Source organism: Macaca nemestrina, chromosome 9, assembly GCF_043159975.1.
Source record: "Macaca nemestrina isolate mMacNem1 chromosome 9, mMacNem.hap1, whole genome shotgun sequence".
In the NCBI taxonomy this organism is placed as follows: Eukaryota; Metazoa; Chordata; class Mammalia; order Primates; family Cercopithecidae; genus Macaca; species Macaca nemestrina.
In genome coordinates this window covers 114278631-114306429 of record NC_092133.1, presented here as the reverse complement: position 1 = coordinate 114306429, position 27799 = coordinate 114278631, and the positions used below count along the sequence as shown (strand labels likewise).

At 41.6% G+C, this 27799-nt stretch overlaps 1 protein-coding gene and 1 non-coding gene across 3 annotated transcripts in view; one reads left to right on the top strand and one right to left on the bottom strand.

The window, feature by feature from the left end:
• LOC105480065 (supervillin) overlaps positions 1-27799 on the bottom strand; it is a 272318-nt gene that overhangs the window by 242578 nt on the left and 1941 nt on the right. The gene's annotated exons all lie outside the window — the stretch shown is intronic.
• On the top strand, positions 4118-4219 carry LOC112426394 (U6 spliceosomal RNA). Its single transcript, XR_003017695.2, has one exon. It is a non-coding gene; the product is annotated as a U6 spliceosomal RNA (small nuclear RNA).

Sequence of the window (27799 nt, the reverse complement as noted above, 5' to 3'; positions counted from 1 at the left end):
TTGTAATACAGTTTGAAGTCAGGTAGGTGGTGCCTCCAGCTTTATTCTTTTTGCTTAGGATTGTCTTGCCTACACAGGCTCTTTTTTGATTCTATGTGAAATTTAAAGTAGATTTTTTCTAATTCTGTGAAGAATGTCAGTGGTAGTTTGATGGGAATAACATTGAATCTATAAATTACTTTGGGCAGTATGGCCATTTTCATGATATTGATTCTTCTTATCCATGAGGATGGAATGTTTTTCCATTAGTTTGTATCCTGTCTTATTTTCTTGAGCAGTGGTTTGTAGTTCTCCTTGAAGAGGTCCTTCACATCCCTTGTTAGCTGTATACCTAGCTATTTTATTGTCTTTGTAGCAATTGTGAATGGGAGTTCATTCATGATTTGGCTCTCTGCTTGTCTATTGTTGGTTTATAGGAATGCTTGTGTTTTTTTGCATATTGATTTTGTATCCTGAGTAAATGTCTCCAAATCTTATGCCATTAATTTTCCCTTAAACCAAATTTCTATTAATTCCTACATCCGCTTGCTTGAAGATATCTGTGGTAGCAGTGGTAACAGTGATAGCAGTAGTAGTGGTAATTAATAAGACCAAAGAAATTATATTTTACAGACTAGAAGTGCTTTCAAAATAATGATTAAATGGATTATAATCAGTATAATGTAGTATATTTACAAATAATCATAGCTAAAGCTATCTTTAAAGCAGTGAGTACACGCCAGGCACTGTGCTAAGGACTTTTCATGTATTAGTTCATTTATACTCTAATGATTTATAACCTAGGTCACTATTATCATCCCCATTTCATACATGAGAAATGAAGGCTTAGAACAGTCACATGGCTAGTAGATATCAGGGCTGTGATTTAAACTCAGGTAGTCTGGCCCACTAAAATGATGGTAAAAATAACTTTTTAAAAAATGTACAAACTTACATCAGCAATGAGAAAAGAATCAGTTATCAGAAAAAAAAAGATTTTGGCCATGTGCGGTAGCTCACGCCTGTAATCCCAATACTTTAGGAGGCCGAGGTGGGTGGATCACCTGAGGTCCGGAGTTCAAGAGCAACCTGGCCAACATGGTGAAACCCTGTCCTTACTAAAAATACAAAAATTAGCCAGGTGTGGTGGCAGACGCCGTAACCCAGCTACTCGGGTGGGGGGACTAAGGCAGAAGAATGGCCTGAATCCAGGAGGCGGAGCTTGCAGTGAGCTGAGATCTCAGCACTGCACTCCAGCCTGGGTGAAAGAGCAAGACTCCATCTCAAAAAAAAAAAAAAAAAAAAAGCCAGAGAGGGAACTGAAGAAGCCTAACGTTTGACTAATCAGAGTTCTAAAAACCACAGAAAAATGTGGGGCGGGGGAAAGAGGAAGAAATTATCAAACAAATAATGCAGTTTGAGTATCCTTTATCCAAAATGCTTGAGATCAGAAGTGTTTCGAATTTCAGACATTTTTGGATTCTGGAATATTTACATTGTACTTACCAGTTGAGCATCTCTAATCCAAAAATCTGACACCCTACGTGCTCCAATGAGCATCACCTTTGAGTGTCATGTCATGTTGGCACTGGAAAGGTTTTGGATTTCAGAGCATTTCAAATGTTTGAATTAGGGATGCTTAACCTGTACAAGCAACTCCCCAGAGCTAAGGAGACAATTTTTTAGACTTCAAGATGTTTGCTGTTTATCCGCATGTTACCTCTCAGCTGCAAAGATACCCTTCTTTGCCTTCCTTTGAATTATGGGAGCTGGGTGTGGTCAATGTCTCCCCTTGGCCAGCTGACATCAGGTTAAGCTTTGCTTGTTGAGGGTGCTGGAGGAGTCGTGCAGGAAGAAGGGGCTTTTCTCCTATGGGGTATGCTCTCACCAGCTTGTGCCTGCAGCAGCTAGCAGCCTGTGGAATACCCAGGAGTGTCACCCCAGTGAGTTTTGGCAGCACCCTGCAGGTGGTTCCCGGTAAGTCTGGCAGACACTCCAGCAGTGAGTACTCCCAGCACCCAGCAGGCTCCCAGCGAGGCTTGCAGGCACCCAGTAGGTGGGTGGTTTCCTAGCAGTGTTTTAAACACTTGAGCAAGCGGTATTCCACATGGGCTAGCATGCAGCTCCTCCCCAAACTGTGCTGCCTCAATGGGCCATGAAGCCATGCCCTGAGATCTGAATTTCAGATTTGGGGGTGCACAAGAGGCAGCCGCTTCTGAGCTCGATCTTGTCTCAGCCCTAGAGGGAGGAGCTGCTCAATATATGGGTCACTCTTATATTCTTTCTAACTTTTTTTTTTTGAGGTAGGGTCTCACTCTGTTACCTAGGCTGGAGTGTGATCATGGCTCACTGCAGCCTCAAACTCCTGAGCTCAAGCAATCCTCCCACCTCACCTTCCCGAGTATGTGGGACTACAGGTGCGTGCCACCATGCCCAGCTAATTTTTTAATTTTTTGTAGAGACAGGGTTTCACCATATTGCCCAGGCTGGTCTCAAATACCTGGGCTCAAGCAATCTGCCCGCCTTGGCCTCCTCCCAAAGTGTTGGGATTATAGGCGTGAGCCACCGCACCCAGCCAACCATTCCTGTATTCTTTCAGTTCTCTTTTCCTCTGAGTAGTTAATCCCCTGCTACAAATTAATGATTGTTTAGTTTCCCTGTTCAAATTTCTGTGTGATTTTTGTGTGACGAGAACCTGACTGATACACCCACTGACTACCAAAGTCAATAAATGAGCAAAGACTCACATTTAGACATTCACTGTCAAATTACTATATAATTGTATTAATAAATATTGCAGAATATTGAGGAATAAAGAGAAAAAAAGAAACTCCAGTAGCTTTCAAAAAGGAAAAAAGAGTCAGTTAATAACAAACAGACCAGCATGTGCCTTTTCAAATCCACAACAATACGGCAAGATTTTTGAAGGTTAAAGAAAAATTTATTTCAAGCCTATAAACCCATATCAATCAAAGATGTTTTCAAACACATAAGACTCCGAAAGCGAGCCTCAATCGGAATAAGTCACTTGAGAATATTAAATATATTTCAAAAAAAATGAATGTAAAACACAGGCAAAGAGAGATGTGGCATCTAACACATGGTGGAACAAAGCCTAGAATTTAAGGAAAATCAACAACTGCAAATCTAGGAAGCCATTAGGACATCAGTGAGTGGAATCCACAAAGAATGTCTTCAAAAAGAATCATTTATTCAAGCAATAGACAAATGGGTTAGAAACTAGAGGATTTTAGGGAAATAGTCAAGGAGGCACAATTCTTCCCTCAACAAGGCACACACACCAAAAAAAAAAAAAAACAATAAAAAACTCCAGGGGGCCAGACGTGGTGTCTCACGCCTGTAATCCCAGCACTTCGGGAGGCCGAAGGGGGTGGATCGCCTGAGGTCAAGAGCTCGAGACCATCCTGGCCAATATGGTGAAACCCTGTCTCTACTAAAAATACAAAAATTAGCTAAGCGTGGTGACACACGCTTGTGGTCCCAGTTACTGGGGAGACTGAGGCAGGAGAACCACTTGAACCTGGGAGGTGGAGATTGCAGTGTGGTGAGATCGTGCCACTGTACTCCAGCCTGGGTGACAGAGCAAGATTACATCTCAATAAATAAATAAATAAATTAATTAATTAATTAATAATCTCAAGGGAAAACAAATGCCACCAACAAAATGCAGGAGAGACATGGTTCAAATGCACCATGATTGGACAGGCGCCACGACTCACGCCTGTAATCCCAGCACTTTGGGAGGCCGAGGCGGGCGGATCACCTGAGGTCAGGGGTTCCAGACCAGCCTGGCCAACATGGTGAAACTCCGTTTCTACTAAAAATACAAAAATTAGCCAGGTGTGGTGGTGCACCCTGTAATCTCAACTACTCAGGAGGCTGAGACACAAAAATCACTTGAACTCGGGAGGTGGAGGTTGCAGTGAGCTGAGATCACACCATTACACTCCAGCCTGGGTGACACAAAGTAAGACTCTGTCTCAAAAGAAAAAAAAAGTGCCATGATTTAGAGCAACTGGTAAAAATTAGCAGAATGAACTCAATTGGAAAAGATATTAGAGCAGCTGGGCACAGTGGCACATGCCTGTAATCCCAGCACTTGGGGAGGTCAAGGCGGGTGGATTACAGCACATATGCTAAAATCGGAACGATACAGAGAGCATTAGCATGGACCCTGCGCAAGGATGACATGCAAATTCATGAAGTGTTCCAATTTTTAAATATATTTTAATAAAAATATAAAAGTTTAAAAAAATTTAAAGAAAAAGATATTAAGAACTATCTACTTTGAGTGATGCGGCAGTCGTGATATTAGAATTAAAAAAAAGGAAGTATAATCACAGCAAGCACTACTTGGCTCTGCTATAGACAGTATTTACATTAACACTGCTCATTGGCTTGTGCTGTGGTTTGGATATTCGACCCTTTGCAACCTGCTTGAAATCTGATCCTCTATGTTGGAGGCGGTGCCTAACGGGAGGTGTTTGGGTCATGGGCGTGGATTTCTCATGAATAGATTAATGCTCTCTTTGGGGGGTGGGGAGACAGGGAGTGAATTTTTACTCTATTAGTTCCCAGGAGAGCTGGTTATTAGAAACAGCCTGGGACCTTCTTCCTCTCTCTCTTGCCTTCTCTCTCGCCATCTGATCTCTGCACACACCAGCTCCTCTCTGCCTTTCAGTATGTGTGGAAGCAGCCTGAGGCTTTCCCCAGATGCCCAATCTTCCAGCAGCAGAATCGTGAGCCAAATAAACCTCTTTTCTTTATAAATTCCCCAACCTCAGGTATTCCTTTACAGCAACACTAAAGGGACTAAGATAGCTTGCAACCTTTAGACTCGCCCAATGGGCAATGCAAGGAAAATATTTCCAGATAGAGAAGGCAAATGTTATCAGACTCAACACTGTAAAAATAAAGACATAGCCGAGAAAAGCTGAAAGATGGACAAGAGGAAAAGAGAGGAATGCGGAAGGCTAGTGGTACTAGTCCCTTCATCTTATAAAATTTGGCACCTAAGATAAAAGGTAGGAAACAGATGCAACAAGATACAGAGGTTTATGAACATTAAAACTGCAATGGTAGGGCTGGGTGCAGTGGCTCACGCCTGTAATCCCAGCACAGGGAGGCTGAGGCAGGTGGATCACTTGAGGTCAGGAGTTTGAGACCAGTCTGGCCAACATGGTGAAACACCGTCTCTACTAAAAATACAAAAAAATTAGCTGGGTATGGTGGCAGGTGCCTGTAATCCCAGCTACTCAGGAGGCTGAGGTAGAAGAATTGCTTGAACTTGGGAGGCAGAGGTTGCAGTGAGCCAAGGGCACCACTGCACTCCAGCCTGAGAGACAGAGCAAGAGTTCATCTCAAAAAAGAAAAAAAAAAAAAACTGCAATGGTAATCAAGAGAGGAATTCATGTACTGATAAAACTAAGAAGTTGTGCATGCCTCTGTGTGTGTGTGTGTGTGTGTGTGCATGTGAACGTGGTCTATCAAACAGAGGCAACCCAAAGCACATACATCAGAAACGGCTGAGTGAGGAGTTATACAACTATTAGTAACAACCACTAAAAGAAGTTTAACAGGAACCATTAAAAATGTGTTGCTTCTGGAACAAAGCTATTGCTTTTCATTTACAACATTCCTCCACGATCTGATTTTTTCAGCCGTGTTCATGAATCACTTTGAAAATAATCCTGTGTGTAGGAGTCAGCAGATTGTTTTTTTTCTGTAAATAACCAGATGGTACATATATTTTAGGCAGTATGGGCCATACAGGTCTCTCTCACAACTCTGCAACTTGGCTATTCTGGGGCAAACAGACAATTCATAAATGAATGAGTGTAGCTGTGTTCCAATAAAACTTTATTTACACAACAGGTGGCAAGAGGGATTTGGCCTGCAGGCTGCTATCTGCCAACCACTGATCTACTCCAGCATTTCCCAAACTATGTACAACAGGATACTCCAATATACTTGAAGCTTTTCCTCCAAAAGAGGGAGAGTTTCCAGTTCAAAGAGTTTAGAAAATGCTAGGTTTAACAATGTTAAGCAGATTTCTTAACTTCAAGGCTTCTTGCAGTCTCTAATGTGCTTATGAGCTTTTGGAAGCCAAATATGGAATAGAATTCAGCACACAGCATTTCTCCAATTTCCATGGATATATTGGAGAAGCAGCCAATCAGTGATATCTCAAGGGCCACTAATGTTGGGTGGGAAGGCTTGGGAAGCAGCGTCATCGTCTAATTCCTACCTTGTGTAGACAGAAAAATGAGGTTTAGAGAGTGGGAAGTTACTTGGCCGAGGCTACTCAGCTAGATGGTGTCAGAACTGGGACTGGAACCCAGGCAGCTTAGCTGGTTGCTGCCATTTCAGAGGGCCATTCATTCATTTAGATGGCCCCATAACAAACCAGCGCAAGGCTATCCTGAGTCATCTCCATCCCGAGGGATTTTCCGGAAGGCACTTTGAAATTACATAATGACACAGATGAAACAATACTTAAACTTCAAAAAAGGCGAAGACTATGGGTTCAGATTTTATTATTTTATTTAGAAACATCACGAGGTGAGGTGAATTGATTGGACATATTCACCATGAGCCTTTCCTAATTTCTAATACAAGGTGGAGCAATAGAAAAAAACAGAAAATATGGAGGACAAAATCTTTTTCTCAATTTTTTTAGAATTCTAGACTATACTATTCAGTGTTACTAAAGCACACTTTGTATTTTATGAATCAGCAGTGATGAGTAACTACAGATTAAGCTCTATCTGAACATACAGCAATGTACAAAGCACAGAGCAAGAGTTTGGGAGACAAAAGAAAGTTTAAGAGGATCAGGGACAAAAGGAAAAGGTTTGGCCGGGCATGGTGACACATGCCTGTAATCCCAGCTCTTTGGGAGGCTGACGTGGGAGAATCGCTTGAGCTCAGGAGTTCAAGAGCAGCCTGGGGAACATGGTGAGAGCCCATCTCTACAAAATAATTAAAAATTAGCTGGGCATGGTGGCACACAGCTGTGGTCCCAGCTACTCAGGAGGCGGAGGCGGGAGGGTCACTTGAGCCCAGAAGGTCAAGACTGCACCACTCTGCACTCCTGCCTGGGTGACAGAGAAAGACCTTGTCTGAAATTAAGAAAGAAGGAAAGAAAGAAAGAGAGAAAGAGAAGAAAGAAAGAAGGAAGGAAGGAAGGAAGGAAGGAAGGAAGGAAGGAAGGAAGGAAGGAAGGAAGGAAGGAAGGAAGGAAGGAAGGAAGGAAAGGATGGAAGAAAAATACTTGAGAAACCTAAGATCTAAGTAAACACCCCTAATATTTTGTGAAGGCAGTACAAATATATGAACCAAAGCAATATATCTCTAAACAAAGAAATGGTCAGAATATAAATTGAACTTTAAACAAAAAAAGAGGAGTTTAATCAGGGTCCAGGCAAGGTAAGTATACCCACTCTGAAACATCTTGGTTCATAAGTTGGTTTCTAAATTCTAGAATGCCTTATATCATTATTTTGTATTCAACACACAAATCACCCATTCCATTTTCTTCATATTTTTCAGGTATAATTTCATAGCCTATGAAGATTAATTGAGATGGATTTTTGAAAACCTGCCTAGCCAACTTAACTAAGGGACAGCTTTCCCCTAACACTCTCATGATTGATGTGAAAATGAAACCTGCTCCTTCCAGAGCCATGAGAATGCTACCTCTGCCGACAACATTCCCGTCCAACTAAGTTCAAGCCAGACTGCTCTTGAGTCATTGGTTAGTAACCCATGGGAAGAGGAAGAGTAGTTGCAGTTGACCTATAAACTCTGCTTTGGCCTTGTCCCAAGCTAACCCCTATTACAACCCACAGACTGTCCCTGGAGTCAGAAGTTGTCCCCAGACTTGTCCTAATGGCCTAGCACAGTGGGACTTTGTCCAAGAGTCATGGTCATCAACAGACCTTCAGAGACCACTTAATTATACAAGACTTCATTTGCTAAACTCCTACAATTCCTGAGTGCCGTGGGACAAGGCAAGGAAGATGTAGTTGCTGGGCAAGAAAAGTGAGCAACCATCTAGTTATTGATACAAGGTCCCTAGGTTCAAATGCAAGTAGCCCCTGGCCTGTGCCGTCCAATACAAGAACCAAAGAGCACACATGGCTACTTAAGTTGGCGAATGCAACTGAGGAACTGAGTGTCAACTTTTAATTAATTTCAAGTGATCTTATTTAAATGTAGAAACTGAAGCAATGTAAAATATGTTCCATTAAACATTAATGCAGCCGGGCACGGTGGCTCAAGCCTGTAATCCCAGCACTTTGGGAGGCTGAGACGGGCGGATCACAAGGTCAGGAGATCGAGACCATCCTGGCTAACACGGTGAAACCCCGTCTCTACTAAAAAATACAAAAAACTAGCCGGGCGAGGTGGCGGGCGCCTGTGGTCCCAGCTACTCCGGAGGCTGAGGCAGGAGAATGGCGTAAACCTGGGAGGCGGAGCTTGCAGTGAGCTGAGATCCGGCCACTGCACTCCAGCCTGGGCGATAGAGCCAGACTCAGTCTCAAAAAAAAAAAAAAAAAAAAAAAAAAATTAATGCATTGCTTTTGTAGAACTACATTTCACTTTAAATACTATATTGCTTAAAATATTATTTGGTGCATTGTAGCAGATAAGTCTACAAACGAAAGCATCACTGATCTACTTGGTGTCAATAAAGTGTTTCCATTTAAATGTTTTTTTCTAAACACTGATGTAACACTGTAATGTGTTCACCTGAATATTTTACACAGACAGTACAAGTTATGGTGATAACTATGTAAATCATAATTGGCAATCATATTAAAATACTTGCTTTAATTAAGATACAATTACATTGTTTCTCTAGTTTATAAAATAAATATGGTCAATTTTTCTAATCTGTCACTTTGAAAATTTTGTAGCAGTCCTAACGCAGAGACACTTTCCAAAATCTTAGGACCGATTCAAAATCCAGTGGAGATACAAAAATTAATAATACAATCAGAACAGTAAAGAGAAAAAGAGACACGAGAGTAAGGTAAGCAATAAGCGACATAATCAATGGCAATTGTAATTTGCTGTGGCAGAGCAAAAGGAGAAAGCTGTGTGTTACATAAAAAGTCAAAGATAATAAGGCAGAAAATATTAACAGACAATTTCAGCAAAAACATACTGAATTTGATGCCATCTCCCCTCAGCGGTCAAAAACAGATCAATGAAATTCGTCACTCAAAATCAGAATTAAATGGCCAAAAAATTGTTTTAATAATTTTTTACATCTCAGCTCATAACTCTGGCCAGTTATAAAACATCTTGGATTCTTGAACCAGTTTATGGAACTGCTGAAAGAAATACAAAACCAGAAATGATTGATCATGTGTTCCTTGCCAGTGATCTCTGGTTGAATCACAAAGAATTTTTACAAACATTCCCTGCACAGTTAGCTACAATGCAAGATTTTCTTTACAAAAAAAGAATGCTTGCCGAATACTCAATGAAGGCAAAAATAGGCAGCATGGGCTGGGCACGGCGGCTCAAGCCTGTAATCCCAGCACTTTGGGAGGCCGAGGCAGGCGGATCACGAGGTCAGGAGATCAAGACCATCCTGGCTAACACAGTGAAACCCCATCTACTAAAAATGAAAAAATAAAAAATAAAAAAAATGTAGCCGGGCGTGGTGGCAAGCCCCTGTAGTCCCAGCTACTCGGGAGGCTGAGGCAGGAGAATGGCTTGCAGTGAGCCGAGATGACACCACAGCACTCGAGCCCGGGCGACAGAGCGAGACTCCCTCCCCCACCCCCAAAAAAATAGGCAGTGTAGTTTATGTTTTTTTCACAGATATCACACTATATATGAAAGAGATAAATTTAAAGTTCCAAGGAAAGGAAAAACTTATTTGTGACCTAGCTAGACAGGCAGGAGAATTTATGTCAAAACTGACATTTTTCATAAGAGAAGTAAAAAATAATGGTTTCGTGCATTTTGGTAACTTGAACCAATATGTGGGTGATTTCACTGAAATCAAAAGCATTATCTAAATTGCCTTCAAAATCCGTAAGAAAATGTTGAGGGATACTTTGTTGATATTGATAAATTTAGAGTTCGTTTTTCCATTTTTGCAATACTCCTTTGAATTTAATGTTAACAATTCTGAGCTGGCCTAAGAGTTAGCGAATTTGCCTAAGTTGAACAGATGTAGCTTTGAAATTGATATTTTTTGTTTCAAAAAATCGTATTAATTCGTCTCAAAAAGATGAACCTGTGTTGTCAAGTTGAATGCAAACCTCACGGAGAATGATTTTTTGATGCTGAGTTCAGTTGCTGGACAACCTGTGTATTTGGGGTTTGGTTAACAAATATACTTTTTCGACTACAAATTTTATAAAAGCGAAATACAGACCAAGTATTTCAGATAAAAATGTAGTATCTGGTAGCTATAACATACATATCAAATTTCAAGACTTACTGTAAAATTTAAGAAAAAATGTCATATTAATATTTTTACATTGATGACATGTTGAAATAACATTTTGGGTAGACTGAGTTGAAGAAAATATATAATTAAATTAATGTCACCTGTTTCTTGGCCAGGTGTGGTGACTCACGCCTGTAATCCCAGCACTTTGGGAGGCTGAGGCGGGTGGATCACGAGGTCAGGAGATGGAGACTATCCTGGCTAACATGGTGAAACCCCATCTCTACTAAAAATACAAAAATTAGCTGGGCGTGGTGGCACATCCCTGTAGTTCCAGCTACTTGGGAGACTGAGGCAAGGGAATCGCTTGAACCCAGGAAGTGGAGGTTGCAGTGAGCCAAGATCGCACCACTGCACTCCAGCCTGGGCAACAGAGCAAGACTCTGTCTCAAAAAAAAAAAAAAAATTAACCTGTTTCTTTTTAATTTTCTTAATGTGATTACTAGGAAATGTAAAATTACATATGTGGTTTACATTACACATCTGTTGAATATTTAGGGGCCCTGGCTACTCGAAATAGTCTTTTTCCAGAGCATTGACAGCATCTAAAAGTTTCTTAGAAATCTCAGACCCTAGCAGAAACCTACTGACAGAATCTGGATTTTCAGATTCCAGGCAATATGACTGCCCTAGGCTATCACCCAGCAGACTCCCAGAGCTGAGAGTCTGGGGGAGACCCAGGCCATTAGAATTTGCAGGACCAAGTACCCAATAGGAGAGAACCACACAGAGAAGTCCAGAGATTTATCTTTGAGTAGTCAGTGCATGTTTTGAGCAAACTACGTGTGCCTGAGTGGGTGGGGGAACACTAGAAAAGATTGGAGATAACAGTGTCTGGTACTGATGCAAAATAGTGTCTGTTTCCACCTGATAGAATGGAAAAACTCAGCTGGCCATGGTGGCTCATGCTTGTAATCCCAGCACTTTGGGAGGCCGAGGCAGGCAGATTACCTGAGGTCGAGAGTTCAAGACCAGCCTGGCCAACATGGTGAAACCCTGTCTCTACTAAAAATACAAAAATTAGCCAGGCGTGGTAGAAGGTGCCTGTCATCCCAGCTACTGGGGAGGCTGGCAGGAGAATTGCTTAAACCCAGGAGGTGAAGGTTGCAGTGAGCTGAGATCATGCCACTGCACTCCAGCCTGGGTGAAACAGTGTGACTCTGTCTCAAAACAAACAAACAACAAAGAATGGGAAAATTCATAATTCACGAGCACTGGGTACTCAGAAAGATGTTGCTTAACCCATTTATGCCGGAGGTTGCAAATTTTTTTGTGTGTGAGAAATCCGACCTTGGTGATGACCCTAAGCAATAGGATATAAATAACTCCCACAAGTTTAGTGTTCCAATAATGGAACATGCAGCATAAATGGCTTAAGGAATAATTAGCCCTGTCTAATTAGCACTGCTCCAGTCCTATCTAATAAACTTTGAAAGTAAGACAAAAGAATCAACTGTCTCCAAGTAATTTATCTACATCCCAAAACAAAGCTCAACAATATTTCCATAACCCCAAAATATAACATCGCAATGTCTAGCATCCTGTCAAAAATTACCAGGCATGCAAGGAAGCAGGAAAATATAACCCACAATGAGGAGCAATGTCAATCAACTGAAACTGATCAAGAATTAAGAAAGATATTAGAATTAGCAGACAAGTACAAATATTCAAGATTTTAGGCAGACATATGAATATATAAAAACACAAATCAAATTTCTGGAAACAATATCGACAATGTATGAGATGAACAGTACACTGGATAGGATTAATGGCAGGCAGACATTTCAGAAGAAAAGACTATTGAACTTGAAGACATAGCAATAGAAATGTCCAAAATGAAAAACAGGAAAGAAAGTAAAAAAAAAAAAAATTGAACAAAGCACGAGTGAGCTGTGCAGACAACTTTAAGCAGCCTAATACACATATAGTTGGATTCCACATGGGTGGAACAGAGGGATAGAAAGTGATATTTAAAGAAATAATGGCTGAAAAAATATGCCAAACCTAATAAAAATATAAACCCAAAGATTCAAGGAGCTCATTTAACTCCAAGCACAAGAAATATAAACAAACATATATCAAAGCACGTTGCAAATTGCTTAAAACCAGGAACAAACAAAACATCTTAAAAGGCAGCTGGGTGTGGTGGCATGTGCCTGTGGTCCCGGCTACTCAGGAGGCTGAGGCAGGAAGACTGTTTGAGCCCAAGAGTTTCAGGCTATAGTGGACTATGACTGCACCACTGCACTCTAGCCTGGATGACACAGTGAGACTTCACTTTTTCCAAAATAAAAATACTAAATGCAATTAGAAAAAAAGGACATATCACATAAACAAAAAAAGATAAGAATGATAGCAGATTTTATGTCAAAAACAATGCAAGTGTAAAATAGTGAAGCAAAATCTTTAATGAACTAGAAAGAAAAAATTGTTAATCTATAATTCTATACCCAGCAAAAATAGCTTCCAAAAATAAAGCTGTAGCTCCAATTGTACAATTAGTTAGCACATTTTACTTACAAAAATAAAGGCAAAATAAGGATTTATCAGGCATGAAAAAAATGGAATGAATTCATCACCAGAAGTCCTATATAACAGAAATGCTAAAGTAAATTCTTTTAAGTAAAAAAAAAAAAAAATCAGGTAGAAATATGGATATAACAAAGGAATAAAGAACAGTGGAAATAGTTACTACCTGGGTAAATACATAAGAGTTTTCTCCTTATTATTTAAGCTTTTAAAAGAGCAGTGACTTCTCAAACAATAATAATTTATATGGAGTTAATGACATATGTAAAAGTAAACTGTACAACAATAACACAAAGGTCAAGATGGAAGTATCCTATTGTAATGTTCTTATATTATATGTGAAGTGATATAATATCACTTAAAGGTAGACTGTGATAACTTAAAGATGTATACTGTAAATTGTTTGTTTGTTTTTTGAGACAGAGTCTCACTCTGTCACCCAGGCTGGAGTGCAGTGGTGTGATCTCGTCTCACTGCAACCTCTACCTCCTGGGTTCAGGCAATTCTCATGCCTTGACCTCCTGAGTAGCTGGGACTACAGGCATGTGCTACCACATCCCACTAATTTTTGTATTTTTAGAAGAGATGGGGTTTTTGCCATGTTGGCCAGGTTGGTCTCAAACTCCTGGCCTCAAGCAATCTACCCGCCTCAGCCTCCCAAAGTGCTAAGATTACAGGCATGAGCCACTATGCCCAGACTATACTGTAAATCATAAAGTAACCACAAAATAACAAAGACATATAGCTAGTTAGCCAACAAAGGAGACAAATGGAATCATTACAAAAAAAGAAAAAGAAAAAAAACTCAATGCAAAAGAAGGCAGAGAAACCAGGGAAAAGAGAATAAAGAATAGACAAGATACATAGAGTACATATAGCAAGATGACAGATTTAAAATTAACTATATTAATAGTTACATTAAATGTCAGTAATCTAAATACACCAATTAAAAGACTTAATTTTCATCCTGGGGAAAAAAGATACAACTGTATACTGTCTACAAAAAAAAATGCACTTGAAATAAAGCAAAAACAAAAAAAAAGGGGGTTAAAAGTAAAAGGATGGAAAAAGTTATACCATGCTAACACCAATCCAAAAAAAAAAAAAAAAAGCTGAAGTGGCTTTATTAATAACAAGTAGAATTTACAGCAAAGAATATCAGCTGGTCTAAAGAAGGTCATTTCATAACAATAAAGTAACCAGTTCCTCAAGGGGACATAAGGATCCTAAGTATTTATTCACCTTAATAATAGCGATGCATCCAAATACATGAAGCAAAAACTGACAGAACTGCACAAGGAAACACAAATTTACAGTCACATATTTCAATATTGCTAGGGATGCCTGCTCTATACTAATGAGCAGTCCATATCCGGGTTGACTTGTGGCAAATTTTTATTTTGGCATCTTACTGGTATCATCATAACTAGCACTCTTGTGTCTGGCTTCCAGGCTAACCAGGAGTTACAAAAGAAGGCATTTTCAGGAAAGCTAACCTTAAAAAATAAACCAGGCTGGGCGCCGGTGGCTCATGCTTATAATCTCAGCACTTTGGGAAGCCGAAGCAGGCAGATCACCTTCGGTCAGGAGTTCGGGACCAGCTTGGCCAGCACAGCAGAACCCTGTCTCTACTAAAAATACAAGAATTAGCCGGGTGTGGTGGTGCGCATCTGTAATTCCAGCTACTCGGGAGGCTGAGGCGGGAGAATCGCTTGAACCTTGTGGGCAGAGGTTGCAGAGATTGCACTCCAGCCTGGGTAACACAGTGAGACTTTATCTCAAACAAAAAAAAAAAAGAAAAAAGAAAAAGAAAAAGAAAAAGGAAAAAAAAAACTGCATCAGCAAGTACGAGTTTTTAAAATGCAAAATTTCCCAAATTTCTTTTTTTTTTTTTTTTTTTGAGACGGAGTCTCGCTCTGTCACCCAGGCTGGAGTGCAGTGGCCGGATCTCAGCTCACTGCAAGCTCCGCCTCCCGGGTTCACGCCATTCTCCTGCCTCAGCCTCCCGAGTAGCTGGGACTACAGGCGCCTGCCACCTCGCCCGGCTAAGTTTTTGTATTTTTAGTAGAGACGGGGTTTCACTGTGTTAGCCAGGATGGTCTCGATCTCCTGACCTCGTGATCCGCCCGTCTCGGCCTCCCAAAGTGCTGGGATTACAGGCTTGAGCCACCGCGCCCGGCCAATTTCCCAAATTTCTACTGAAAAGATTTCTCTGGGAGTAATAAAGAAGTGAGAGAGTTTGAGTAACTTATGCAAGACCATATCAAAAAGCCCTAAAAGTTAAGAAATTTTGGCTTAACATTGACCCAAACTTTCTTCCAAAAAGCTAAGTTAAGAAAACAGTGATAATATTATACCTCAATAAAGCTGTTTAAAGAAAAAGAACGAAAGAAAGAAAACAGGAGTAATGGTCATTTTCCAGGTTCTGAGAACTAGAATTCTTTCCAATTCAGCACCAAACCGGCCTTTGGAAGATGTGCACATTCAAAAATAAAAACCTGGTGTTTTCACGAGTTGGGTACAGACTTGTACAATAAATATTTTCAGCAAAAAGCAGGCAGATACTTGAGTTCTAGTCTCCAAATCCAATTTAGAGGCACTAAAAACTCCAACCCTAATTTAATAGTTTTGTTCTTAAAATTCTACCACATGAGCATTCAAGCTGAGTTCCAGAATCCACTGTCATACACACATAGGACCTCCTTGGTAACATCACTGCCGTTTACTTATTGGCTGGGAAGCGAATGTGACCCTGGAATCAGAAGATCTTGATTTAAATCTCAATCCTGTCACTCCTAGATATGTGACTGTGTCCAGTCATTTTTCCTCTCGAGGCTTGATGTTGCTCATTTGTGAAATGGGAATAATACTACCTACTTCACATGGTATTTGTGATTAAATGACATTAGATAAGTGAAAATCCTGGCAGCATGCCCTGTACATAAAAGTCCTCTATAAATATTTATACATTTAGGAGTGGTGGCTCATGCCTGTAATCCCAACACTTTGAAAGGCTGAGGCAGAAGGGTCGGTTGAGCCCAGGAATTGGAGACCAGCCTGAGCAATATAGTGAGACCTTGTCTCTTCAAAAAATTAAAAAATTAGCCAGCCACTGGCCAAAAAGTTAAAAAACAAAAAATTATAAATGTATCCTAGTTACTGGGGAGGCTAAGGTGAAAGGATTACTTGAGCCCAGGAGGCAGAGGTTGCAGTGAGCTGAGATCGTGTTATTGCACTCCAGCCTGGGTTACAGAGTGAGATCCTGTCTCAAAAAAAATAAAAAGTAAATGTATAATTAAGCATCACTTAAATTTAAACTGTGATTATTCATTACAAGTCGTTTTCTAGTACTTGAACTGAAACTTTCGGTATTCACTGTTAAGAAGGCATTACTCTTAGCAACAACTGTTTGTCCCACCAGACTGTGAACAATGCTTCAGGGAATAATAATTATTACTATTATATAATAAGAGGAGGGAAAGGAGGAAGAAGAAAAAGAGGAACATCTTGAGAGAGGAAACTTCTCTTACTATGAAATCTATTCTTCTCATCTTTTAAATAGTTATTCTCCTATTTACCTACACTTGGTGATGGTAACTAATTCAGTAAGCCTACATATAATCGAGGCAACTTTCCCTGTTTCTGCAACTCATTAACTCTTCCTAGTTGTCCCTAGAACCAAAACTAATGGGAAAACCATTGAGAACATATGAAAAAATGAAACAAAAGCCATTGTTGGGTAACTACAAGCAATGCGTGTGAATTTGGCAACCAAAGAAGATAAAAAGTTTGGAGGAGAAAAAGGGTTGGGTGAAGATTATGCAAACACAGCACTTAACTTTTCAAAACCAACTTCTAGCTGAAATGGAAAATAATGGAGAAGACATTGTGTGTAGGGAGACTTGGGTATGGGGCAAAGGAAGTATGAATGGGTTTATAAATTGTAGACCTACCAAGTTCTACAAACAGATAAAGGATACTACTATTTGAACCTAGAACTAGTATCTGTGCTCAAAATGAAAGTCAGAAGTTTTCCACAATAAGCTTACAGTTTCTTCTGAGTTTTTTGTTTTCTCTCTCTCTTTGTATTTTTTTTTCAAGAAGCCTAAATACAAGAGATGGAACCAATTTGTTCATGGAAAAAAATAAACTGCTTTCACTGCCTGCTATAACTAACTTGCGCCTTCTTCCAACACAGTGAGAAGCAAGTGTATAGAAAAAAAATGCCATGCAATGAAAGCTTTTCATTCTTTTTTAATGAGGATTTAAAACACACATACACACACACACACACACAGATGTTGGGTTTACATAAATAATCCTCCAAAATATCTTCCAACCATATAATTTTCTTGTTAAGCATATAATATGGTTTTTCTTTTTCCTGGAAACTCAATGTCAGGATATATCATGGTGACTATTTTTTAAAAAAATAATTGGATAATTCTGGGGTCAGAATGAAAAAAAATATATAAATCCTATTTCAAAGTCTAATATTGAATTCATTTTCAGGAAGTGGATGGACATCGTCTAACTCTGGTTGAAGTAAGCTGTCTCTTCACTTGAGTTCATGGTCTATCAATTTTTTGCAGGAAGTTCTTAGCCTTATTTTTGGACTTAAAAACTGATGAGCAGCTGGGCAAGGTGGCTCATACCTGTAATCCCAGCACTTTGGGAGGCTGAGGCGGGTGGGATCACTTGAAGTCAGGGATTCAAGATCAGCCTGATCAACATGGCGAAACCCCATCTCTACCAAAAATACAAAAATTAGCTGGGTGTGGTGGCACATGCCTGTAATCCCAGCTACTCGGGAAGTTGAGGCATGAGAATGGTTTGAACCCAGGAGGGAGAGGTTGAAGTGAGCTGAGATCACACCACTGCACTCCAGCCTGGGCGACAGAGTAAGACCCTGTCTCAAAAAAAAAAAAAAAAAAAAAAAAAAAAGCATGCATGCTCACCTCTAAATTTCTAAATTTTCAAGGTGGAATTTCCTCATTATGGCACACAGTTCAGGGTCAGAGGTGCGTCTTTCTACTTGCCTGCTATCAAGAGCAGGAAACAGGACAGGCACAGCGCTAAGGAAGAGCATGCTTATCAAAGTTTCTCCTAGAGCCTCAGGGCGATTCATCCTGCAGAGGACCGCTCTTGGGTCCTCAAGGGTTCCTTTTGGAAAAGGGCAGGATCTCATGCCCTCTTTGAGCCTCTCCTTCCCTTCAAGAGTAATAGGTTTCCTCCAACCTGTCCAGTCAGTATTCTTCAGGATCATAACTGGGTCTTATCAGAACCACAGAGCCTTGCAGTCCTTAAAAGGCAGGAAAGGGGAGATAAGAGCAGTGTAACCAGCAGGCTGCTGAAAGCGAGGATGAGATTTCTGAGAGCCTGTATTCATGCACACAGATGTGTCCTAGCAGGCAGGCTTCCCCTCCACGAGAGGTTCATTTAAAGAACCGATCCTGAAGAGGAAGTGACTCTCCGCTTCCGCAGGCCTGAAATAGAGCCGCTTGCCTCACCAAGTACCACTGAGGGGATCCAGGCAGAAACCAGAGGCTGCTGGTTGCGATGCACAGCGCTGAGAAAGGAGGCAGAGGGCTCTGGGGCTCAGTCAGGCTGATGGCCAGTTTCTGTAACGCTCAGCAGAGGGGAAAGAAAGCCTCTTTAGAAACAGAGTTGGCAAAACACTGAATATAAAGAATACTCAGCGAAAATGCGTAATTACAGACACCGAGGAACCGTCTAGACTAGATCCCCATGGTACATCCTTTATAGGAGAGAGTGAGGCTAGGGCTAACTCTCCACCTACATCCTTTTTTAAAAAATAAAAATATGTATATTTTAGAAACAAGGTCTTGCTCTGTGGCCCAGGCTGGAGTGCAGTGGTGCAATCATAGCTCACTACAGCCTCGACATCATGGGCTCATGTGATCCTCCCACTTCAACCACCCAAGTATCGAGGACTACAGGTGTGTGCCACCATGCATGGCTAATTTTTTAATTTTTTGTAGAGATGGGGTCTTACTAAGTTGCCCAGGCTGGTCTCAAACTCCTGAGCTCAAGCCATCCTCCTGCCTCAGCCTCCCAACGCGCTGGGATTACAGGCATACACCACTGCACCTGGCCCCCACATATCTTTTATAGCAAGTGGCTCTCCAGGCTTCCTTATTCCTGCTTGATGTGCAGAGATAGGGATGGTTAGAGGAGGAAAAGTAAACTTAGGAAGCTACTGATATATCCTGTCATTTATGGCAAAAGGTTTATGACCTTGGATCTGAATCCAAACCCAGACTCGACTACTTATTGTCATACCTCATTTGAGGTACTTAACCTACCAAGGCTTCCACTTAAAAAACTGTGCTAATTGTGGCCGGGCGCGGTGGCTCATGCCTGTAATCCCAGCACTTTGGGAGGCTGAGGCGGGCGGATCACTTGAGGTCAGGAGTTCAAGACCAGCCTGGCCAACATGATGAAACCCTGTCTCTACTGAAAATATAAAATTTAGCCAGGTGTGGTGGCGCATGCCTGTAATCCCAGCTACTCGGGAGGCTGAGGCAGGAGAAAGGCTTGAACTCAGGAGGTGGAGGTTGTGGTGAGCCAAGATCATGCCACTGCACTCCAGCCTGGGAGATAAAGTGAGACTCCGTCTCAAAAAAAAAAAAGTGCTAATTAAAGTACAGCATGTCAAGCCCTCAAAGCCCTCAGCACAGGGCCTGGCAAGCAGTGAACAGTCAACAGATGATGCTACCAGTGGCAGCACCACCGTCATGGCATCCTCTCATGCCTCCATGACATCTAGAATGTGCTTCCATCACAATTCCTATGCTTGTTTATTTACAAATGTATCCCCCACTGTAAGCTCCGTGAAGGCGGGCTTCACTCTATTGTCTCAATAACAACCATCAAATGGGCACACACGTCCATGTGCACAAGCATACACACACACACCAAGCATACACACACGTGCACAATCATACACACACATGGTTATCAAATGTTTGCTGAACAAAGCAATGACAGAATCAACAGTCTGTTTGATTACTTTTACTTCCTGTGTCTACATAATTCCAATTTCAAAGACCTTTCTTCAGATGCTAATAATAACATAATAATGTTCATATAGGTGGATAACTTGACTAGGTTAACTGAAGTTGATGGTTACATCAAGATTCTATGTCCAGCAACACCAATTAAAGAAGACTGCTGAAACAAAGATCCCTTGGTCTGTGTGTGCTCCAGTCTGTACTAACAGTAGCTGGAGTATAGTGTTGTGATCATAGCTCACTGTGGCCTCGTACTCCTGGGCTCAAGGAATTCTGCCTCTTTGGCCTCCCAAGTAGCTGGGACTACAGGTGTGGACCTCCACACTAGCTAACTAAAAAAAAAAAAAAAATTATAGAGAAATGTTGCCCAGGCTGGACTCAAACTCCCTGGGCACCGCAGACTCAACCATTACTCATCTTTATAAGTGCCCCAGGCCTGTCACACTGTAAACACTCAACTGAAACTTTGCTGAATTACATGCAATAGCCAAACCACCTGGGATAAGTAACATTGCCATAAACAGAGTCCCAGATCTACTGGGGCAAGAAAATTGTGCTCCCTTTTAATGGGGAAATTAAAGTACCAAACTATTTTGGCCCGGGTAAACAACTTTTCGCTTTTTGCAGAACTTAAAGTAGAGAAAGGAGAAACGTGCATTAAGTCGTGAATACAAAAAAGAAAAGAAAAAAGTCACAAAAAGAGCAATATTTTTATATTTTTGCAGTGAACAATTGCCAGGTGGGAGGGCTCTGGGTGCACAGCAAACACTGCTGAGGCCCCCTGGCTGCTCAGGACCAACAGTAGCCTGCAGCTCTACCTCAAGGCAGGGCAAGAACCTCCAACTACCATCCTACTCTATTCCTGACCCTGAGTAAACCCTTATGTTCACAGCTTTGGGGGAAAAGTAAAGATTCCTTAATCAAGTCAATCTGTCAAGGATTTCCTAATACCTACTCTCTGGTATATTCTCATGGACAGAGGATCGTAAGTAGAAAGCATCCCTAGCGAGCCTTTTGATCAAAAGGGTCTAGCACAGTCTTAATATGTCCAATTATTCATGAGTTACACCCACCCTAGACTGGCTACAAAGCACAAACTCCCTTCTAAGATTTTCCAGAAATATGATTTGAAAAAGAAAAAAAAAAGTCAACGTGAATTCTGCTCTGTGTATGTACAATTTCCACTTGCAAGGGAAAGGTTATCCAAAACAAGCTTGTTTCAGTTACTTTCAAGGTACTGCCACAGGCAAGGACAGCCAAAATAAATTTCAAATAATTTTCCCCAAAGTTCAAACCTTCTAAAATGCCCTGACCTGACCAGTTTCAAAACTGGTATTTCCAAGTTACAGTTCCAAAGAATCCTTTTTAAAAGCAAAAATTTCCTGTACATAAAAACTCTGATAGCGTATTCAATATCATTATTATACTAAACAAAGGTGACAGACAAATGAGATTGACTCAGAACAAAGGCAGAAGGGTTTGCAAATTGTTAAGAAGAAAAAAACTGAAAGGGAAAAGAATACAAGCCTCAAGAAGCACTGTCAAAAAGGGCGAGGAAGGAAAGGAAGGAAGGGAGAAAGCAGAGCAGCCTTGGATAGAAACAAAGCCATGTATTGGAAACCCTGGGAAACTGCAGACACAAAGGGTGAGCTAGCAGCGTGGAAGAGCTGAACAGGCAGCTGAATTGGCCAGAGGAAAGCTGAAAGAAGTAATCAGAAAGGATTGCAAGGGGGAAACTTACCCCAAGTCAAAGAGCAGGCTGGAGAGTGGAGAGCAATTAAACACCAATGACAGATGGAGATAAGGGCATCCAAGGCAAATGTGTCCCTAAGACACTTGAAACCCAGGCCTGCCAGGAGGTGGTTGGGAGACAGCAACAGACCAGGAGCAGGAGGGGAAGAATGTCAAAGAGGGAAACAAACAAAGGGTCCTAGGAGGAGGAGAAAGTTGCCAAAGTCTGGAGATGAGGGGCGGTATCAGGATGTTTGTGGGGAGTGGTACTATGGCTGTGTAAGGAATAATAGAGAAGTTCTGAGCAACGGAGGTCCCCCTCCCCCACCACGCTCATCACCTTCTTCCTCCTACAGGAAAATGGCTCTTATTTCTAACCCCAAGGACCATGATGTTGGGGGGACAACACAGTCACCACTACCATGGGGAGCTGGATCGTTTTCCAACAGTACCCCTGTGGAAAAAGAGGAACCAGGCTAACTTTGACCATCCACCTATATCTGACATCCATCAAGAATTTTGTAGTATCCCAAGGCATTAAGCAGGAGGAAAAAGTTTGATGGTGTAAAGGTGAAGTCGTCTTCTGAAAGGAGCTGGGCTGGGTGAAAAAGGATAGTGGGTGCAGTAGCCATGCTGGGCCTCTGTGTATATGGAGGGGTGTGTGTGTGTGTGGTGTGTGTGTGTGTAGCAGGACAGAGGGATGCATGTGTTTAAAAGTTGGCAATTGGCCGGGCGTGGTGGCTCACACCTGTAATCCCAGCACTTTGGGAGGCCGAGGTGGGCAGATCACAAGGTCAGGAGTTCAAGACCAGCCTGGCCAACACAGTGAAACCCCATCTCTACTAAAAACACAAAAATTAGCTGGGTGTGGTGGCATGCACCTGTAGTCCCAGCTACTTGGGAGCTGAGGCGGGAGAATTGCTTGAAGGAGGCGGAGGATGCAGTGAGCCAAGATCGTGCCATTGCACCTGGGTGGCAGAGTGAGACTCCGTCCCAAAGAACAAACAAACAAACAAACAAAAAAACTTGGCAATTGCTCTTGAGAGACAAGACTTAGAAATGTAACATGATGGCTGGGTACTGTTTCTCTTGCCTATAATCCCAGCATTTTGAGAGGCTGAGACAGAAGGATCACTTGAGCCCAGGGAGCTAGAGACCAGCCTAGGCAACATTTCTCTACAATTTTTTTTAATTAGCTTGGCGTGGTGGTGCACACCTGTAGTCCCAGTTACTTGGGAGGCTGAGGAGGGAGGAATCCTTGAGCCCAGGAGTTAAAGGCCGCAGTGAGCTATGATCACACCACTGTACTCCAGCCTGGGCAACAGAGCAAGATCCTGTCTCTAAAAAAGAAAAAAGTAAAAGAAGAATAAGATGCTAAGAGAACTGCAATGTGCAGAGAAATGTACTAAGGAAGGGAGATTTATCCCAGTGAAAGCCCTGGGTGGAAAACCTAGTGAGGATCACTGAAGTCAGGGCATGCACAATGAAGCCGTAGGAGAAGATGAAACTCAACCTCCAGCTTTGTATAAGTTGGCCCTTCCAGTCAGAGGGCAGTGCTGAACTTTCAATCAGGAGATATTACTTCTAATCCTAGCCCAGGCAAGTTTCTCAACCGTGAAGCCTTGGTTTCCTCTTCTACAAGATGGAAACCCTGGGTCATCAGCCCTAAGAACCCAACGGACTTCTTGAGCGTCTCAAGTGAAAACGTCAGTAAAACCAAGTGAAAACTGAAAGACTGTAAAAATCTGTTATTACTGCACAAAAAGGATGAAGTAAGAGATACACGAACGTATAAATGGAGCCCAGAAGTGGATTAAGGGCTTAGAATTGTGGGCCCAAGTCAGCAACCGTGAATCATCAGGGGATCTGAAGCAACAGCAGTTTCCACTACAAGGAACCCCTAAGATTTAGAGGAGATTTGGAGTCAGAGGGTTTTATACATGCCCAAGCAATTCTGGCTTATTTTACAAACTCTTATAGAACAAAGGGGATTGAAACTGACTGAATATCCCAAAAAGGATTGTGATTGATGCTGGAGCTACTAGAGGGCCATTTATTCACAATTCACAAAAATTAGGAAGGCAAGATGTTTTGGGGTGCTGGACAGGAACTGGAAGACAAGCAGGCGTAGGTGGAGACACAATACAAAACCTTTTTTAGGGACATGTACTTAAAATTCAATAAACCACGTAATGCCTCCTCTTATCTTCCTGTACCCAAGATTCTGCTCCTCGATTCTTACTGGCACAGCAACTTGCTACTCTGGCTTTATTTGAGTTGACATGATTACAACACTGTTCTGAAAACAAAAAGGTGCTGCCTCTGCTCTAGCCCTCATACTTGAAGTATTTGTTTACGTCTGTTGTTTCTGAACTGCGAGTCCACCCAGGGCTGGGCCCAACCCTTATTCATCTTTATAGGTTTCCCAGGCCTGTCACACTGTAAACACTCGACAGAAGCTTTGCTGAATTAAATCCACTAGCCAAACCACCTTGGATAAGCAACAACTTCTTATAAACTGAAGTTTTCTCACTGATTAAACAAAGGATGTGGGCAAGGTACCCTCCAGCTCCAACAAATGCAAAACCAACAGAATGTTCTGAAAACACAAAAGCACTGTCTGGAGACACACTGTAACTTTTATGTATTTCATGCAATAGAAAAATGTATAGAATTAAATCTGATTCATAGGTCAATTTTTAAGTAAACACTTATTTTTAGGTATTAGATCCATTCCTTTGTTAGGCAACGAAATATAAAAGCAGCCTCAGGTTTTACATATGGAAAAACTATACATGCCGGTTATCCTAAAATAACATTTATTTGGATTAAAAAAATGTTAATTCTGACATTTCCTTTTAAACCTCCTCCCCTGACAGACTATATCTGGAATAACATTGACATAACAGAAACAAATAAGTCTCTTTACAATGACTACAGTTTAACAAAGGCGCCTGTCTTTTTACCTTCCTTGTTTACTGAACAAAGGCAGCAAATGTAAGTACAGTTGCCCCAGCAGCTGGCAAGTTCTCTCCCATATGCGAAGAAGTTGTGGAACAGCTGGGGAATGCAAGATGCTTTTGAACAAGCTGCTATGTGATCCAAAATAACGCCGCCTGTTCATCTTCCGTACAATGGAAGCGACAGCCCAGCGCAGGTCTGGCGCATGCCCTGCAGCGGCTTCTTTCTTCCCAGATGGAGTGCAACAAGTGGCTACAAATGGAGTGAGATGCACAAAAGCAGGGATCTTGCTCCTAACTCTTTACATGCCTCCGATTGGTTATGCACGCAGCTCATTTTCCAGTGTGGGAGAAGCTGCATATCATATCCAGATGTAAAACCTACATAAATGACAATCCTTCCCTGTCCTCCTGTCCATGCACTTTCTTGAAGATAATGTTCATGGTAACTACACATCGGGTGGTGTATAATGACATTATAACGTTTCTTTATGGTGCTTTAGTCCATACCAATTGTTTAAAAGAGCAAAACCCAAATCAAAAGGTATAAAATAGCAAAAAATGATCAGATGTATTATAAGAAATTAGATATACAGTATACTTATAGATACAATATACAATTTTATATTTCTTGCATGTATATACAATAGAGAGTATATTTGTTCATTTGAAAAACTTTCAAGTTTTTTTAACATATGAAATAGCTATACTGGTTGCTCATTAGTTGTTCAGCTTAACTGATCTATACTTCATGCTGTCATCTAGAAGTTAGTTTAGCAACTTTCAGATCATACATAGTTGACCATGTTTAAGGAAACATTTTTGAAATGTTATGTCTCAAACTCTCCTTCCTCTTCGATCAACTTGGTGGTTCACCTTTAAACAGACTGTCAGAAAACATTACATTTTCCAAGGAAATGGTCCCTCTTCCCAGGATTAGGCCAGCACAATTTTCACAGAAGCAGTTACATTTCTTTAGTGCCATTTATGGCTAGCGAATGAGAAGAGAGAATACATATTTCCTTTTCACCAGTTCATTTGGTTTGGGTTTTTGTTTTTTTAAATAAATTCCTACCATCTCGGCCATTAGAATACTGCGCTTTACATTTTAAAGAAAGGGAAATGGCTGAAAGGCCAGCCACAGAATTACACAGTGGCAAAACCAGGAGAAAAGCTCTACAGTTCAGGAGCTCCTTGTAAACTCCTTGGGCGACTGGACCGTTTTCCATCACTACCAACCTTTCCTGAGCCCCAACTTGCTGAGAGAAGGCGGAATTGCTGACTGTACTATATTGCCATATTCACTAAGAATAGGGTGTTCAGGGCAACTATGAACCACTTTACCTCTCTGGATGAGGGAAGGAAGGGAAGGATTCTGTTCTTAAACATCGTCATTAGTTAACATTTGTTGAATAGCAACTATGTGCTAGGTACTGTGCTGAGTATCTCATGAATTATCTAATTTAGTCCTCATGGTTTGAAACCAGGAGGCACTATTATTACTCATAGCTTGCTTTGTTTAGTTTTTTTACAGACAGCCATCTAGCTCTGTTACCCAGGCTGGGGTGCAGTGACGCAATCATAGCTCACTGCAGGCTGGAACTCTTGGGCTCAAGTGATCCTCCCACCTCAGCATCCCAAGTAGTTAAGAGTACAGGTAATTTTTAAATATTTTGTAGAAACAGTGTCTCACTATGTTGCCCAGGCTGGTCTCAAACTCCTGGCCCCAAGCCATCCTCCCACCTCGGCCTCCCAAAGCCCTGGTACTACAGGTGTGAGGCATGGCACCTGGCCTTTGATTTATATTTTAAAAGAAGAAAGTGAAGCTCAGATGTTGGGTAAATTGTCCAAGGCTACAGACCTCTAAATGGTGAAGGCAGCAACTGAACCCAGCCATTCTGACTTCCCAGGCTCGCCGTCATCAGCGCGCCTCGCTGCCTCTACCTGGGACATTCCAAGTCCCTGACTGTCACACCAGAGCTGCAAACATCTTCCTTGAAGGCAATACATTTTAAGTACATTCAGGACAATGCCGAAGTCCTATTTTGTAAACTTGAGCTCAAATGTTGTATAAAAGTTGTGAATACAACCACATCCTTGGATCCCTCAAAGAAATTCTGAGGTTTTAACTTATCAGTCAGTAAGGTGGGCCATTATATCCAAAGCATGCTTCACTTAATTTTAAACGCACATTCAGCACAGTGGCAAAGTCACATACAGCTTAAACAAGGTGGAAACTGTAGCTCCTTGCAAAAGAAAAGGCAAGCAGTGCTCCATGCTGTGTAGAATTCCTGACGCCGGGCCCACCTGCCTGATGAAACACTGCAAAAAGCAAAGGACGACTATTTCCACCTCTCTTTGGAATTGTCTAATTCTAAAGGTTTGGGGAGGAAACCTTAGTTCTCTTCATATACATTAAGTTTTAAACACGAGTTGCTTCAGTTATGGCACTGGCATTAACACAAGCCAGAGATAGGTGGAAAGTCCACCAAGCCCTAAAGCCTAACATAATCAAACCTGAACCCCGGGGTACAGCACACACCCAGCAGTCCATAAAGCGCTCTTCAGTAACTGACTTTGCCAAAAATAAAAAAATAACCTGCAAGGAATAAACAGTCCTCTTTGGCACAGGGCAGACTCTTGGATCTGTTAACCTCTCTAAGCCTCAGTTTCCTCATCTGTGAAACAGAAATCACCTCCTGGAAAGAGGTGGAAACGTTTAAAGAGAAAATGAAGAGCCTTCCACATTGTGTAGGGGAGAGTCCCTCATCCAACAGCACTTCATAAAAACCAGTGCCTGCCCTTTCCTTCCAACAGAAGAAGGGGGTGGAGGCCGATAAGACAAGACACGAAAACTTGAATTCCATCGACTGACTGCGAGGGGCCAGGGTTCACACTAAGCAGACTAAGAGATACGTCCTGGGTTTCTCTTCTACACCACCTCCTCCTCTCCTGTTCAGATGCTGAGAAACATCTGGCGCAGTAGAGATGCTGCCTCTGACATTTCTATGACAAAACGTGTGCCTGTGCTAGGGTTTGCTCGGGCACAAGTTATCACAACCTCGGGATGG